Source organism: Lathamus discolor, chromosome 2, assembly GCF_037157495.1.
Source record: "Lathamus discolor isolate bLatDis1 chromosome 2, bLatDis1.hap1, whole genome shotgun sequence".
Taxonomy (NCBI): domain Eukaryota; kingdom Metazoa; phylum Chordata; class Aves; order Psittaciformes; family Psittacidae; genus Lathamus; species Lathamus discolor.
This window is the reverse complement of record NC_088885.1, coordinates 149,220,141-149,235,215: the sequence shown is the minus strand read 5'-3', so window position 1 is coordinate 149,235,215 and position 15,075 is coordinate 149,220,141. Positions and strand designations below refer to the sequence as shown.

Genomic DNA, 15,075 nt, shown 5'->3' with positions numbered 1-15,075 from the left:
GAAGTCAGCTAACATATATGTTGATTTTAAATAAGAGCTTTTAATGTTCTCCAGGTGACATTCTTGCAAGCAAACTAAAGAAATTAATATAAATCTCCAGCCGGATCCAAGAAACAACATAATAATTATGCTTTCTTCTCATTACAGTTTCTCTTTTTCTAAAACAGATCACGGGTGTAACAATCATTGCAGCACTGCCTAAGAACCATAATAGAGATCAAACAAGATTGTACAAGACACTATACACATTCATGAAAAGCCAATTTCGGGCACTGCAGAGCTACAGTCTAAACAATCAGGACAGACAAGGAAACTGTCTTACCAGCACTGTCAGAGATGGGAAACTGAGGCAGAAAAAAAGATGAAGAGCCCCAATTTCAGATGAGCTCAGCAGATTTGTTGCTGAGCTCGCTTGAAATTCTGGCCACAATCAACATCATGGAAATCACCAGATATTGAGCTCCTTTGAAAATCAAACTTCAGTATGAAAATTTGGCCCAGAGGTCTTTTGAAAATCTACATCAAGAGGCTCACCCAAGGTCACCCAGGAAGTCAGTGGCAGGGCTGGGAACTCAACTTACATCTTCTGCCTCCCACTCTGGTGCATAACTAATGCCGCTCTGCGCTCTGTTTTAATTAGCTACGGGGAGATCTCAAACCAGAGAATGCTTTTGAAATGAAAGGAAAGAAAACCCTCACAAGTGCATTCAGCTTCCTTTCAGAAGCATCAGCAGAACGGGCTACCGGCGACTCACAAGCAGTTGGGATTTCTGGCTTCTTTAACAAGCTTCTGTTTTCTTTTATCCAAAGATAAACTGTTTGTTGTTTGCTTCTCATCTAGAAAGAGCTGCTCATTTTTTCTCTTATAATTTTATGACTTGCACTATGCCTCTGACCCATACAAATATTTTTCCAGTGACAAATGAGGATAGAAAAAGGAAGCCTGCAGAGTGCAAAGGCTCCTGAGGATTAGTAGACAACCTCTGGGGCAAGGAGTGGAGATTTATGCTATTGCTTATTATTACTACATTTTTCCCTAGGTAGAGAGAGTCGTTTGAAGTGGTTTCCTTGCTAATGCAATGGCAGAGCAAACTATTTACTTTGCATGTATATGTGGTTGCTTCAGTACCTCTCTTGCTGTTCCTGTGGAACACCTAAGATGCACTGTTTTCAGCAGTCCACAAGTTCTTTCTGGAACATCTGGGTTCTCCATATTTTTTCTGGCTTTGGCAGCACCCATAGGTCTTTAAGAATCCTCCCTGACAAGTCTTTGTTGGAAAACTACTGCAGCCATCTCAGCAAAATAGAGAAACATAACAAAGGTGGGAAACAAGCCAAAGCTAGAGTAGGTGTCTGTAGAAGCTTCTTTTAGCCCAATGCACTTTGCTAAAACCTAGATGTGGCGTTCTTTTGTCACTGACAAAAATTATAGGTGAGTATTTGTATTCATGTGTTTGCGATCAATAGCTTTAGCCTACTTTCCTGTGAAAGACTACGTAAGTTGATACGTTGGAAGAGCAGGTCATTTCCTCAGCTCTCTGACCCTGAGACGCTGTCTGTGATCACAGGGGACTTCTGAATTCACGCTGTGGTACACTGGGAATCTCACTGATAAAAGCCAATGAGAATCGTGCCCCATCTTCCTCAGACAGAGAGCTACTGGGTGGATAGAAATGGAAATTCTGGCTCATGCTGAGGCTGGAGATCTCATAAAAAAGGAGCTGATGGGTTCATCATTCCCAGGTTTCTGTCAAAAGCGGAAAAACGGCTTTCTTTTCTCTTCCCAACTTTCAGTCTTCTTGTACCTCTTTAGTGCTGTTTTCAAGTCTTCCTCCTCCTTTCAAATCTGCCCCAAATACTTTGGGGTATGCTTGTTTCTCTTGCGCTTACAAAGGAATCTTACATCTCAGTCAAAACCTTCCACTTTTCTTCTTCATAAATGTCACCCCTACAAGTCTGCGTGTCCAGCTGCAAAGCTGTGTAGGTTTAAAAACAACTTTATCTAGAAAAGCCAAAAAACGCCTCACTGAAGACAAAACATAACAGGTTTGTGAAGCAAGCAGATGGCGGGGTGAGAGAGAAGGTGTACAGACAATGTGTTTGTTCTACAGATTAGCTGGGCATACTGCTTCTGCTTACGGAGCCTTTTAAGTTCCTTTTAATCAGTAAAAAGATACAGACATTATTAACTTTGGTTTAGCACTGGTTCAGGGATTACTACTGTTTCTACATGGAAGCCATTGAAGGTGGAGGCTTTGAGAAAAGGCAGATTTATTTTACAGGGCTCCCTTCCTTCTGCAAAGTGTTTCTCATGAAAGGGATGGCACAAGGAAAAGCAAAGGGACACTTAGGGGAAATAAGGGAAGCTGACAGTGAGGTCGGCGGTGCTGCCCAAGCAGAGGGGAAGCGGTTGACTCCATCAAATCACACTGCATGCAGCTGGGTGCGGCAGCAGTCTGAAGGTCCTCACAGGTAAAGCATTCCAGAGGCAACTCCTGCAAGAGTCCTATCTGTCAGGTTCTTTTTTTCCATCTTATCTGTCTCTTGTTTCACTCCACACCCTCCTTTTCTTGTATGGGTTTCTCATTGTCTTGTCTCACTTATCTTGGATCACAAGTATTCTGGGGTAGGGAACACATCTTTATATAGGAAAGAGGCAGGGCTTTTATGGCACTATATGCATAATTAATAATAATTTATTCAGTTTATAAAGTGAAACTTCTCAAATAAGCATTAAAAATTGGTTGTATAGAAAGAGGGATCTCTTCAACTAATGAAAAACATCACTGAAAATCTTGGGGTTAATCTTAAAGTGTGTGCTTAGAAAAACTCACGACCACTATTAAACACACAGGTTGCACATGTTCTGGAATGCTGATTGAGCAGGCTTGTGTGGGATCATCCAAAACCTTTGCAAGCTGATGAACCTGAATAATTAAGCTCTCCCTCATTACAGGTCTCCAAAGCACATTAATCAAGTCTCCACAACAGTAAAGTTCACTCCAGAGACAAGAACACATCTTTGAGTAACTCATCAGCTGGATTTGGTGAGATACAGTATTGACCATATACAATATTATAGGCTGCCATATGAGTCATGCATTCTGCTGTCTGCATACTGACCCAACAATAGACCTTACAGCGTACATTCTTTTACTCTCCCTCTTTTCTGACAAGTCTGAATTTCTAAGGACCTTATGGAATACTTTATCCTCTTCCACTAGAATTAGAAAAGGAGTGGGTCTTGGTTTGGTTTGGTTAGTTTTTAACTAGGGGATCTGACTCTACATTACAATTCTGACCATGAAATGAGCTCCACAAGGGCAGTACCAGAAGTCTTGTAAATTGTGTTAAAGAGTGATCTTGCTCCTTAGCTCACCGAGGGATGGCAATCCCTCTTTACACATGCTGCTGTCATTGCTAACACCCTGAGGAGGATTTTGTCTAGTTTGCTGATAACACCAAAGTCAGAATTTCAGTAACACTTAGACAAAGCATATCCATGCATGAAAATTCAAATAAAATTACAAATACCAAATAATACAGAATTGCTTTTGAGGCTGCAGGGGAAAAATTACTTGGAAGAATGCAATTAGAATCCTCCTCACACTGATCTAAAACCCTGGAAAAGGTACAGAAATCGGGCAGCACTAACACACTGGCATAAAGCTGGCATAAACCAGTAGCATTAGCACCACCCCACTGCACCCTTGCTTTAACACTGCAAACTTGTTTGGCATAGGTAGCCAAAGGCATCTTTTCTAATATGCAATGTCATAAAGATCTAGTTGTTGGATATTCAAACATTTAAAGTGGGTTGAGCATTCTAATATTGTAAAAGCAAGTTTCTAACTCAAAGCTCAGTTAGCAGTACCACACCATGCATTTGTTTCCGAAAGGAATTAACTATCCTAAGATAATACACAGCTCTAACACTAACATGTAACTTTTTTTGGAGATAGAGCACTTAACCAATATCAGCAATTTATACTCAAATATGATTTGAAATGATGAAAACTTCCTTATCGGATGCCAACATCAGATTTGATCCATTGAGCAATACTTGTGATTAGTACACAAATAGATGGGTGGAAATGCAGAGAGTTATTAACATTTGAGAAATTAGGAAACCTTATAATCAAAACATTATTTTACAAATTGATTTAAATACAGAAGAGGAATATGTTCAGGCAGGTCTTCTATTTGAGACATTTTCTTTCCCTTTGAAACTTAAGAAGAAGCAGCAGCAAAAGTAGACGACAGACATGTCAATGGCTGAATGGGTGGGTGGGTCTTCCTGTGAAATGAATCATACTTTTCGCTCAGTTTTATGAAAGCCTTGCTTCAAGCATGCCTGTAATTACTATTTGTTGCAATGGCACATCAGTCTGCCACGCAGTACAGTTTACTGCTAATTTTCTAAGGGTGCAAATCTCTTTTGGGGACACAAATTGCAATGTGGGTCCCTTCCTCAGCATACGTGGGCTGGGAGAGCTCATCAAGAAATTTCATATAGGATGGTGAGGAAGGTTCTTTTTATAATAGTCTGAATGGCTAATTGAAGATGTTTAGTAATCAGGATAGACTGAGATAACTATCCAAATCCTGTGGCCAAAGTTAGCTCCACCTCAGAAGCTGTTATTACAAGGACACACCGACCAACCCACAGTATGACCCGTCTGTGTCAGTCTTGATGCTTTATGTAACTTTCTATTAATGCCTTGCTTGGGTACCTGCTATATAAAATGAGAAGTGATTCTTTTACAGGTGATTCCACCAAAGGTGACCAGCCACTGTGTTGGAAGAAAGAGCACTAAGATAGGTGCTGAAGAGTCCTATGCAGTGCTTCAGGAAAGCCAGCTAAGGGATCTACAACTACTACTGACCTCAAGACTCCTAAAGATATCACTCAGCACATGCTGATGACAGCACTTCAGATCTATCATATTTGGGAGTTTGGTGCTTTATTCTGCAAAAAGCCTCCCACCACCAGAGACTTAGTTCTAAAGCTTTCCTGGAATGCAAAGCTCTTTCTTTCAAAACAATAGGAGACAATATTGTTTCTTTCAAAATATGCCAGGAAGAGAAAGCAATAGCACAACTCTTTCCCTTTCTTTCAATAACTAAGAAAATAGAAAAAATGCTGAGTTATTCTTGGGTAGTTTGCAGCCCTACTAAGGGAAAAGTAGGGGGCCACTCTGATGTCTTGTGCTGAAGCTGGACCACCGTGCAGCTGCAGAAACAGGTTGAAAATGACAGAAAAAAAAACCCCAGAGCATGATTTTGCAGCTCCATGAGCAGGGCATTGAGCTGGGAGGGAGAAAGTATTGAGCTTCTCCCTTAGCTCAAAACTGCACTTGCTTTGGAAAGAAACTAATTGTGGAAAATATCCAAAAGTGAACACTTTTTGCCATGTTGACTGATCCATTCAACTGTCCTTTTTTCCTTTCTGCAACTACAAATACTGGACCGTACTCAGTAAAAAGGAACTGCCTGATATTGAAGAGATTCCAAGGGGGGCTATTCTAGAACCTCATGATGACGACAAGATAGGGATGTTTTTCAGTGATGGCCCCTTAATTCTAAGAAAGTCAAAGAAGCATCTGTTATGCTCTTTTGAACTAGGTGAGTGAATACTGGCTTTACATCACTGGAGAGAGAGCAGCCCTCGTGTTTTGTCTTGAACCCCTACACTTCCTCCACTACTTCCCTCTGGTTGTGTCTACAATAGCATTGTCTTTGATAACCTATTTTTCCATGGGTGAATCAGCCTGAGCTGGGCTAAAAACTCTGTTATCAGTATTTGCACTACACAGTTTAACAAACTGCTTCTGCCTCTTCTGTGATCACAGCATGCGCACACTCAGAAGATAAAGAAAAGTGTATAAATAGAAAACCTGTCAGTAGGAGTAAAGCATCTATAAAAGTGGAAAACCTATAGAAAGACCAACACCTTGAACTGGGTCTAACACACTATTTGCAAACTGATTTTTAGGCACCTGAACAAAAATGTCCTGATTCTCAAGGTGCTCATTATGCGTAATTCCTTTCACTTGGGCCTCAGTGTTTCTAAGAAATCAGGACACCTACTCACATGTCTAAACACTGGGTCAGTTTATGCCAGTAAATGCCATAACAGTGAATCGGCATCTCTTCTAAGAAACAGTATTACTGGTTACCTCATGCACTGAATGAAACCTTATGTTAAAACTGGCCTTCAGATTAGAACATTAGTTATCTGCAAGCTCAAAAGTATCAATCCATACATTATTTTCCTGTCTCCATACAAAATGTTCCAACAAAAGTAATTTTTTATCCACATACAAGTGCTATTATTTACACAGTCTCCTTCTGCAGACTTGTGTTACTGAGAATTTGAGAAAAGGAAAAGCAAACAGTTACAGTTACCTAAGTATTTTTGCAGTACAAGAGCGGATTAGCAGAAACTACTGATCTCGGAGGGCTCAAGGTCATTCCTGAAACCAAGGGAAAACTGCAAAGAAAGTGACGTTTTCCTGCCATATTTCCAAAAGCACAGTTAAAAATGCTTGAACTTCTTCCTAGCTTTTGAACAGTTTTGTTTGCAACACCAATTGGCATTGTTTGCTCTTAATGATTTTCTCTTGGAGGATCTGCACTCCGCATCTTGCCAACAGTTTCTGGCGAAGCTCAGCAAGGCCATCAAGCAATCTTTCTTTGCCATTTGTGGATGCCTGCCAGAAGAGACCAAACAGGAGTTAAGGCTTGATTTAAACAAGTCTCGGTTTCCGTACATCTCCCTGATTAGCTCCTTTAGCTAGTCACCACCATAAATTATCTCAGAGAATTATACTCTGCAGTGGGCAAAGTGAGAGAATGGGAGCAGGGGAGGTTCACTATGCATTTTACGTGATAGACACATGAAGAAGGATTTTAAGTGCAGAACTAAAACTGAACTAATTTTTCCTGTGCAGATTGTGAAAGGCCACTTTTCTATAATTCCAGCAAATACAAAGACCTTTAAACCTCTCTGCCCTTCTAAAACTATCCAAGTAATATATGACTTCTAATGATCTCCCTTAGACCAGAATCATTTGCAAGAATGATGCTTCATCTGAACTAATTAAGCCTCACACTATCACTGTAAATTAGCCACCTTTCTTCCCAATTCCACACCTCTAATCCCTTGCATCACTTCCCAGCAGACTCATAATGTGAATTTACTAACAGAAGTTATGGGCAGAATGAGAGCAATTTTTAGCAGATATAATATTGTTAAATTGTAAGGATTCAGACAGAAATCTTCTGAGCCAGCTGCCTGACTCTTGCTGATATGTGTGTTTTGATACAAAATCCAGCAAATGTGGTACAAGTCCGTTTTGAGATTAAATTAGGTCAAAACACATGGGAAGAATTACAAAGATTAGCAAAATGATGTTATGAATCATGATTTTAAGAACTTCCAGTATCGGGTACTTGGCAATGAAAGGGACACTACCATGTCATGGATTTGACATTTGGTGTCCACACACACAACTGAGCAGACTAAAAGTTTAGCAAAAAAAAAAAAAAACAAACAACAGAAATTGTGCCTATCTTACTAAACTATTACTAGTTAGGAAGCTGAAATTTCTAAGGATTTCCTCACAAACAGGAGCTCAGGTGTAGAAAGTTCCACATCAAAGGGTATTAAAGGAATTATGTTTCCGCAGGACTAAGCAACGATGCTGTCACGTACTGAAAGTTGAAGAAGGGCCAGCAGTAGGATCAGTGATCCCTTCTATGGATCCCTGCTGGAGCCAATTTTATCACCATTTTCACTGATGAGCCACAGAAAAGGAAGGTGGTGAAATCTCCAAGTGTGCGGATGCTACCAACTCCTTCATGTAGTCAAGTGCGGCCCTGATAATGAGGAACTACATTGAGACTGTACAGAAGTCTTCAAACGGGTGATAGAAGAGCTTCAATGTAGACAAATGTAAAGTGATTAATCTAGAGACAAATAATCTAAACTATGCCAGCACAGTGTTGTATTCAGACCTTGTAGTTACGAACCCGGAAAGAGATACTGGAGTTGCCACTACCAGTCCTGAAGCATCTCAATGCACAGGACAAGTCAAAGAAGCCAAGAAGGTTCTGGGCATCACCAGGAATGGAGTAAGAACATGACACTGAGTGCCCGCCCGCCTGCACAGAAAACAGTGCTACACCCACACTTAGGGTGCAGTGCTGGTTCTTGACATTCAGGGCCAAAACGGAGTGATAAAAGGTACAGAAAAGGGTAACTTGAATGATCAAGCACAGGGATAAACTTCTTCACATGGAGAGACTAATGACACTGAAACTCCTCCGTAGCCTGGAATCTGAGTCTGCAGAGCGTATGAGTGAATAACAACAGCAAACTAGGAACAGGAAGGGAGGCAGATCTGGGTAAAAAGTAACGTTAAGTGGTAGGAACGCACAAGGCATATTGCACTGGGCAATAATGGTAAAATGAAAAATACACTTGGGCTGCAGAAGAGGGGGGAGTGTCAGGCACAAGCAGTGGCTCGGTTGAAGAATGTCAGGAAAATCTGGAAAGGGTAGCAGGGAAAAATATCCAAGGCTGCAATAGGAAAGTTTCTACAAATACATTTTCCCCCAGAACCTCAGCACTGGGGAAACCTCTCACTAGGGGCTGGTCAGCAAACAGAACCACAAACTGTTGTTTCTGCTGGTATTTCTTTGCCTTAGTGGCAGCAGACATCATACACCCAGACGTTCCAGATCAGCTGGTAACATGTAAGCTCAAGACAATCTTATCTTTTCAACCATTTCTGTGTAGTTCCATGTCAATTAAATTGCCTGTAGTTACACATTGAAAGAGAAATTCCTTAACACTCCCAGCAGGTTACAGGGCGTCTTCTCAAGAGGTGAGGATGAGCCAGCTGCACCATTCTGCTCTACTGGTTATAGAATCATAGAATCAACTAGGTTGGAAAAGACCTGTAAGATCATCAAGTCCAACCATTTTACCCCAGCACTGCCAAGGCCACCACTAAACCATGTCACTGAGGGCCTTGTCTACATGGTTTCTGAACACTTCCAGGGACGGTGATCACTGCCCTGGGCAGCCTGTTCCAATGCCTGAGCACCCTTTTGGTAAAGGAATTTTTCCTAATATCCAATCTAAACCTCCCCTGGCACAGCCTGAGGCCATTACCTCTTGTCCTGTCACTTGTTACTTGGGAGAAGAGACCAGCCACTTCCTTGCTCCATCTTCTTATAACGTAGTTGTGGAGTTACAACGAAACACAATGGTTCAAACATTTCTGACTTTCCTTTTCTCTCCCCCCACCCCCCGAAAAAAATAAATCAGAAAGTCTTGTGAGAGTTTTGTCATGTTCTGGCATGACAATCCATATGAAGTGGGGTATTGGGCTAGCAGAAGGTTGGTAGGTGGAAAAGAAGGGAGGAGTAAGGCATAACAATGAGACATAATTCTGCAGTTTTATAAGGCTGTTTCTGTGACATTTGAATGAATCATTTTCCAACATCAATAAAACTTACAAAATACTCATGTCTTTTTATAAGCTGTTGCAATAATGGATAATAAACTAACAAGGGATTCCTTACATCCCTAAGAGGGAGTTGTCTAACTCCACATATGTTGCTCAGTATACTGCCTTCATGGCAATACAATAGCTTTTGTTCCATAAAAAAATACTCAAGTATTAAGACTTAAAAAAACCACCCCAACTCTTTCTGAAAGTATCTCCTTTTCCCAGTTGAAATACTAGCACCATTTGTGGTAAGCACTCCTTAACCCCTGTAGAAAAGAGGGAAGGTCTGTATAATTCTGATAAGATCAGTTTTACAAAGGAGTATGTCTAAACACTGCTTACATGAAAGATTTCAGTTTACAGGAAAGAAAGGGAAATCCCCACTGAAGGAACTGCACAAGATGTGCCAATTACTAGGTATAACGTTATGACATAAGGGTTTGCTTTTATTTTGGTTGCAGATGACCATATGAACCACATAGACGAGACTTCAGCAGGCTGCATTCTGCACAGGTAATTAATGTCAGGAGACCATAAACTCACTTCAGCCACCTTACGCAGACAGATATTTTTAATGTTGGTACGAAACTAGCATTGAAAAAGAGAAGGAACACTTGTAAATGTAAAATACAAACCACCAGGCACAGCACTGCGGAACTGATCACTTTCTTTTTTAACATCAGAAAAACAGAAAACAGATTTACTCTGATGAAAACTGCGACAAATCTAGCTCTATGAGCTGCTTACATATTCTTTAATGAAAAATACTTCCAAATAGAAAATAACACTTTTACTATAACATACACGGCTGAGGATTTTACTGAAAGCAAAATTAAAAAAGCATGGAAATTTAAAATGCTGACCCAGTAAATCTATTTGTGGTTTCTCTATGCATTTAGAATTTACCCTTTTGACCTTATGTCTGAGTAAATAAATGCCTTTATTCAAGACATTATCAAACTGAAAATCTTCGAATTTGATTAGCCACATCCAAATGTAATTCCATTCATATTTATTCATATCTATAGTTTTGACTTGAATAATATAATATTTCATAACAGCAAGTGTGATTAAATACTTCCACTTTGAAGTGCTGGAATTGTGCAATATTCTTCTGAAACATCTCACTAGAATACTCTTTGATGCCGTTTTTGTCTTGTCCATCATTTAAAAACCATGCAATTAAAAAAGTATTCATATAGATCTTCTTGCAGTTTTCAGTGCCCCTGTATGTTCACTTACAAAGACATTATTCACCCAAGTAGCCAATAAAATCTACCTTCTGTATATGTTTCTTCACAAAATATGATTCAATACACCCCTATCTTTATATTTTGTGTCACGTTTTCATAAGTCTTGGAATCCAAAGAAGACAGAAGGAGATACCACATCAAGAATAACAGGATAACTGTCTAAAGTACTTTATTTCTTTGTTAACAGTATTTCCACATATCATAAAACACTCAGGCAGCAAGAGAAATCTATTCTGTTGCTACAGAGACTACAAACTCAATTAACTTCTTCTTCCTGTGATTTTAATGACTACTTATTTAAAATTCAGTGATGTAAAACATCAAATAAATCTTAATAGCTGCACTGTGTTCACTACGAGAGTCCTCCAGCCCTCTGTTCCCATCACCGTCCAAATATTTCACAATCATTTTGAATAGATGAATGGGAAGAGCTATTTAACTCTGACACGGCTATCATCTCCCACAAGGACAGCTTAAGATCTCTTTAATAGTCTTCATGTTCTAAATGCCTTAGATGTAACTTCATGCATCAGTTGTTTCACAACTACCCTCTCAGGTTTGGTTTTGGTTTGGCTTTTTCATATTCGAAGCCTCTATGTAAGCTCATAGTTTGGCTTTTTTATTAAGTCAATACTTTAACTTTTAGCCTTATTTTCTACTTTATTTTAGCTTATTCCACTTATTTTAGAATTATTTTATATTTCTTACATATCCTTTTTTTTAAAAAGAAAATTGTTTGTTCTTCTTGTAACCATATTTTTGCCTCTCTCTCTTTCCTGCATTGAGATACTGTTTTAAAAGCACAGCGATAATAAGAGTACTTTAACATGACGAAAAGATTGCATTTGTAGAATCTAAATTTGGGAGATCAGTTCTTGTCCTCTCTTGTCCTCAAATTCTCCAGGAAGTTATGAAAGGAGAGAAAGCTAAAGAATCTCCAATATGCATCATTTATGGTTTTGCTCTGAAAAACCAAGTGCATTTGACCTTTGCAGCTAAATGAATGTTTCATATTTGTTTTACAGATTTTGAATTGGTTAACTTGTATCTTCTGATGAATCACAATGGAGCAGATCAAGAGTTACATTTCCACATTTAAAGAACAGTTTAAATCCGTCACTCTTTCCTGAAGATAAGCTGTGCCGTGCATTACAAAACCGTCCTTTAGTTATACAGTTACATTAGAAAAAACATCCCAACATGAGGTCTGTGTTGCTGAGGACACGAGATAGCTGCAGAGCAATAAATAGATCAGTCTTGAACATTTCATTTTATCATCATGACTCAGTGTTTGGTTCAATGTCTCATTCACTAGTGCCATCAACCCCAGAATTACAGAAAGCTCAATTTCCTCCTAGGCTTTTCCACGTCAGTGGACGGCCTGTATTCCTGTCTGTATTCCTGATGCTGAACTGACTGGGGGGGGTCACCTTCAGAAAATCACTTTCCCTGTCAGTGTCTTAATTTCTACATTCAAGATGCCTTTGTTGGTAAAACACATCAAGACCTAGTGATTAAAAACAAGGTACATATGCAGTAGTAATTAAGTAAAAACCAGTTAGCTATCTTGGACTTATGGTGCACAGGCCTGTAAAGTCATCAGCACACCCATTAGACCTTACACCATGGTATCCATGATAATGACTATTGCTCTTGCTAGGACATGACTATAAAAGAAGCTCTTTTCTGTGTATAGATGCTGACAAATACTACATTCAAGTAAGGAAATTCAATATGAGGTAAAGCAGGATACTAAAAGTAATGGACCTCTGCAAGTTCATTCATCATCTCTTATGTGCTCTGAGTGTACCTGCTGACAAAGAACTTTTACTGGAGTTTTCTCCAGTTTCAAGCTTTTTAAAGAAACTCCAAAATATATTCAATATATTTAATGGAGTTGTCTGTACAATCAAAAGAAAAAGATACAAGAAGTAGCAGTGAAAGAAAAGAAAAACAGTATTGGGGCTTATGGCTGGTTCTCATCCTAAAAAGGCCATCAGTGCATGGAACCTCACAGTGACAAGATGGAGAAAGGTGCAAGAGAGAACAGAAGAGCAGTAACCTGTCCTGTTGCCACCCAGGGAAGGTTTTACAGGTGCCCTCCATTACACCCCTACAGAAGATGATCTTTTTGCATTAAAATATTCTGTGCTGCTAATATTTTCCGTACAGTAAAGTGGCCAAATCATGGCTAGAAAAAGGGACAGCTGGATATTTAAGCATATCAAAGAGAACACGTATTACAAAAGACTCAGAAAGGATGTGAAACCTCACGTCCAAGTACTTATGAAATAAAGCATGCTTAATGAAACTTCTGCTGAAAATGAGTAAATAGCACATGATTACGCTTTGCTTCTCTATTTTAATGTAAACTCTTCAATCTAACAAGCTGACTCCAATTGAGAAATTATTTCTGTGACCCCTGTTCTACTTTACAATTTCTTACAGGATATTTTTGCTTGGCAAATTTCGATTTGGCCCTTCCATTCACCATTTCCCATCCTGTTTTCAGACCATTACTTCAAAATAGGGCTCCAAGCGTGTAACACTGATTACTTATGAAACCACACAAACCCCCTTTTCATCACCTCTCCTCCTCTGACCATTCCAAAATAATAATAGTGAAAAATCAAACAAGCAAAAAATTAGCAGAGGTAATCAATATTTCACCTAAGGAGCACCCCAAAGCAGGCATCAGTCTCGATGCAAAGGAATAGCTCAGAAGACCTGGGCATTAACACATGTAATCTTTGGGATTTTACTTTATAGAACTTAGAAACAGTACTGAATTTCTCACTGCCTGTTCCGCATCTAGACTATAATCTGCTCTAAGCAGGGATTACTTCTTATTATGCATATGTGTAGCACCCAGTCTGATGGGACACGCATCTTAATTGAGATGAATAGAATTTATTCCTGTGAAAATCATGAATGCATACATAAATATGAACAGTACAGCCATGGGAACAGATTGGTGGGTGGGGAGGAACTTGAAAATAGACTCAATAGGACCAACAGAGCAACCACTTGAGAAAACCCCCCGAACAACACTGAAGATTTGCCTAATAACTATGAAGACTACAAAATACAGGTAGGTGGCCTTAGCTTCTATGAAGTGTTAATACAAATACACACATGAACAGTGCAGTACACAGTGCTGCTGACACTGCTCACATTATTTCTACAGCACAAACATACGCCGTATTTGCAGATTTCACAATAGAAATCAAGATATTGTTTTCCCTGGGTTTTAGTTTACAAATTACATCCAGTTTTTTAGAAGTACAAAGTCATTTTTGTCTTTGTAACCCTCCAACAGTTCCCTTATTGCAGCAAACACCTACAAATGTCAGTTAAAGGTTCATTTATTTCCTCGGTGATTTCCTGTAAAACTTGTGACTCAGCATGTCATCTCAACCTGTTACTCTGTGTACTGCGAGGACATCGAACGCTTTTGCAACCATGCCCCAGCTGCACACTTTCTACCTCCTATTCTGTGAGCAATGCAGAAGTCATCACTGAACCTGGGGTGATCATTACCCTGTTACTAAATTCAGCCCTGAATACATGAACACATGCACACACACCTTGCTAACTGTGCCAGAACTATTGGTCATCGTTATTCACGAGAGATGAAAATACTTCTCTATTCACTATAGAAGAATGCTTTTCTTTCTCTCAATAGTTCTGATGTTAACTACAGTCTTGAGTAATTCCCTTTGCATCACTGTCCTCCGATAATTCTTCTTGCATGAGATCTACTTTTAAAAATGCAGCTATCTTTTCAAATGCAAGCCGGAATCACTCATGTGCTAGAGTATCTACTAGAAATAGTTGCCAGACTCTTCCGTTCTCATATCTGCAATGAACTCTTTCAGTCTGAATAGCTGGCTATTTAGCATCACAGACTTCACACTAAAATCATAACGGCTTTTAAAAAAAACCCTTCTCATATGACTTCTTTGTATTTGGTCTTTGAATTTATATCAAGGTTTGGCTTCTGCGCTTTCAGCATACCTTTTGTTTCCCAACGTAACTACATGGGTTTCTGGAAGCTACTTAGAAACTTTCTTTTTTGTTTTATTTATTCAAAATACACATTTTAATTTACGTTTTTAATACTGAATTACTCTAAGCATTAAAAATGGAGTGTTTCACTCTGCAGGTTTAAACAGAACCCACTTGAATACTGTAGGACATATCTTGATCTGCAATATTGAGTAAATTGTACTCTCTAATTTGTTTTCTTGGCAGGATTCATCATTTTACGGGCCTCTCTTCTGTCATTTCATTTCCAGTCT

The 15,075-nt window shown here is 39.3% G+C and overlaps 1 protein-coding gene and 1 long non-coding RNA gene across 2 annotated transcripts in view; one reads left to right on the top strand and one right to left on the bottom strand.

The window, feature by feature from the left end:
• Positions 1 to 15,075, bottom strand: part of NSMCE2 (NSE2 (MMS21) homolog, SMC5-SMC6 complex SUMO ligase) — a 131,084-nt gene that overhangs the window by 16,626 nt on the left and 99,383 nt on the right. The gene's annotated exons all lie outside the window — the stretch shown is intronic.
• LOC136008956 (uncharacterized) lies at positions 2,908 to 13,005 on the top strand. Its single transcript, XR_010610291.1, has 3 exons — positions 2,908 to 3,047; positions 9,983 to 10,034; positions 11,800 to 13,005. It is a non-coding gene; the product is annotated as an uncharacterized LOC136008956 (long non-coding RNA).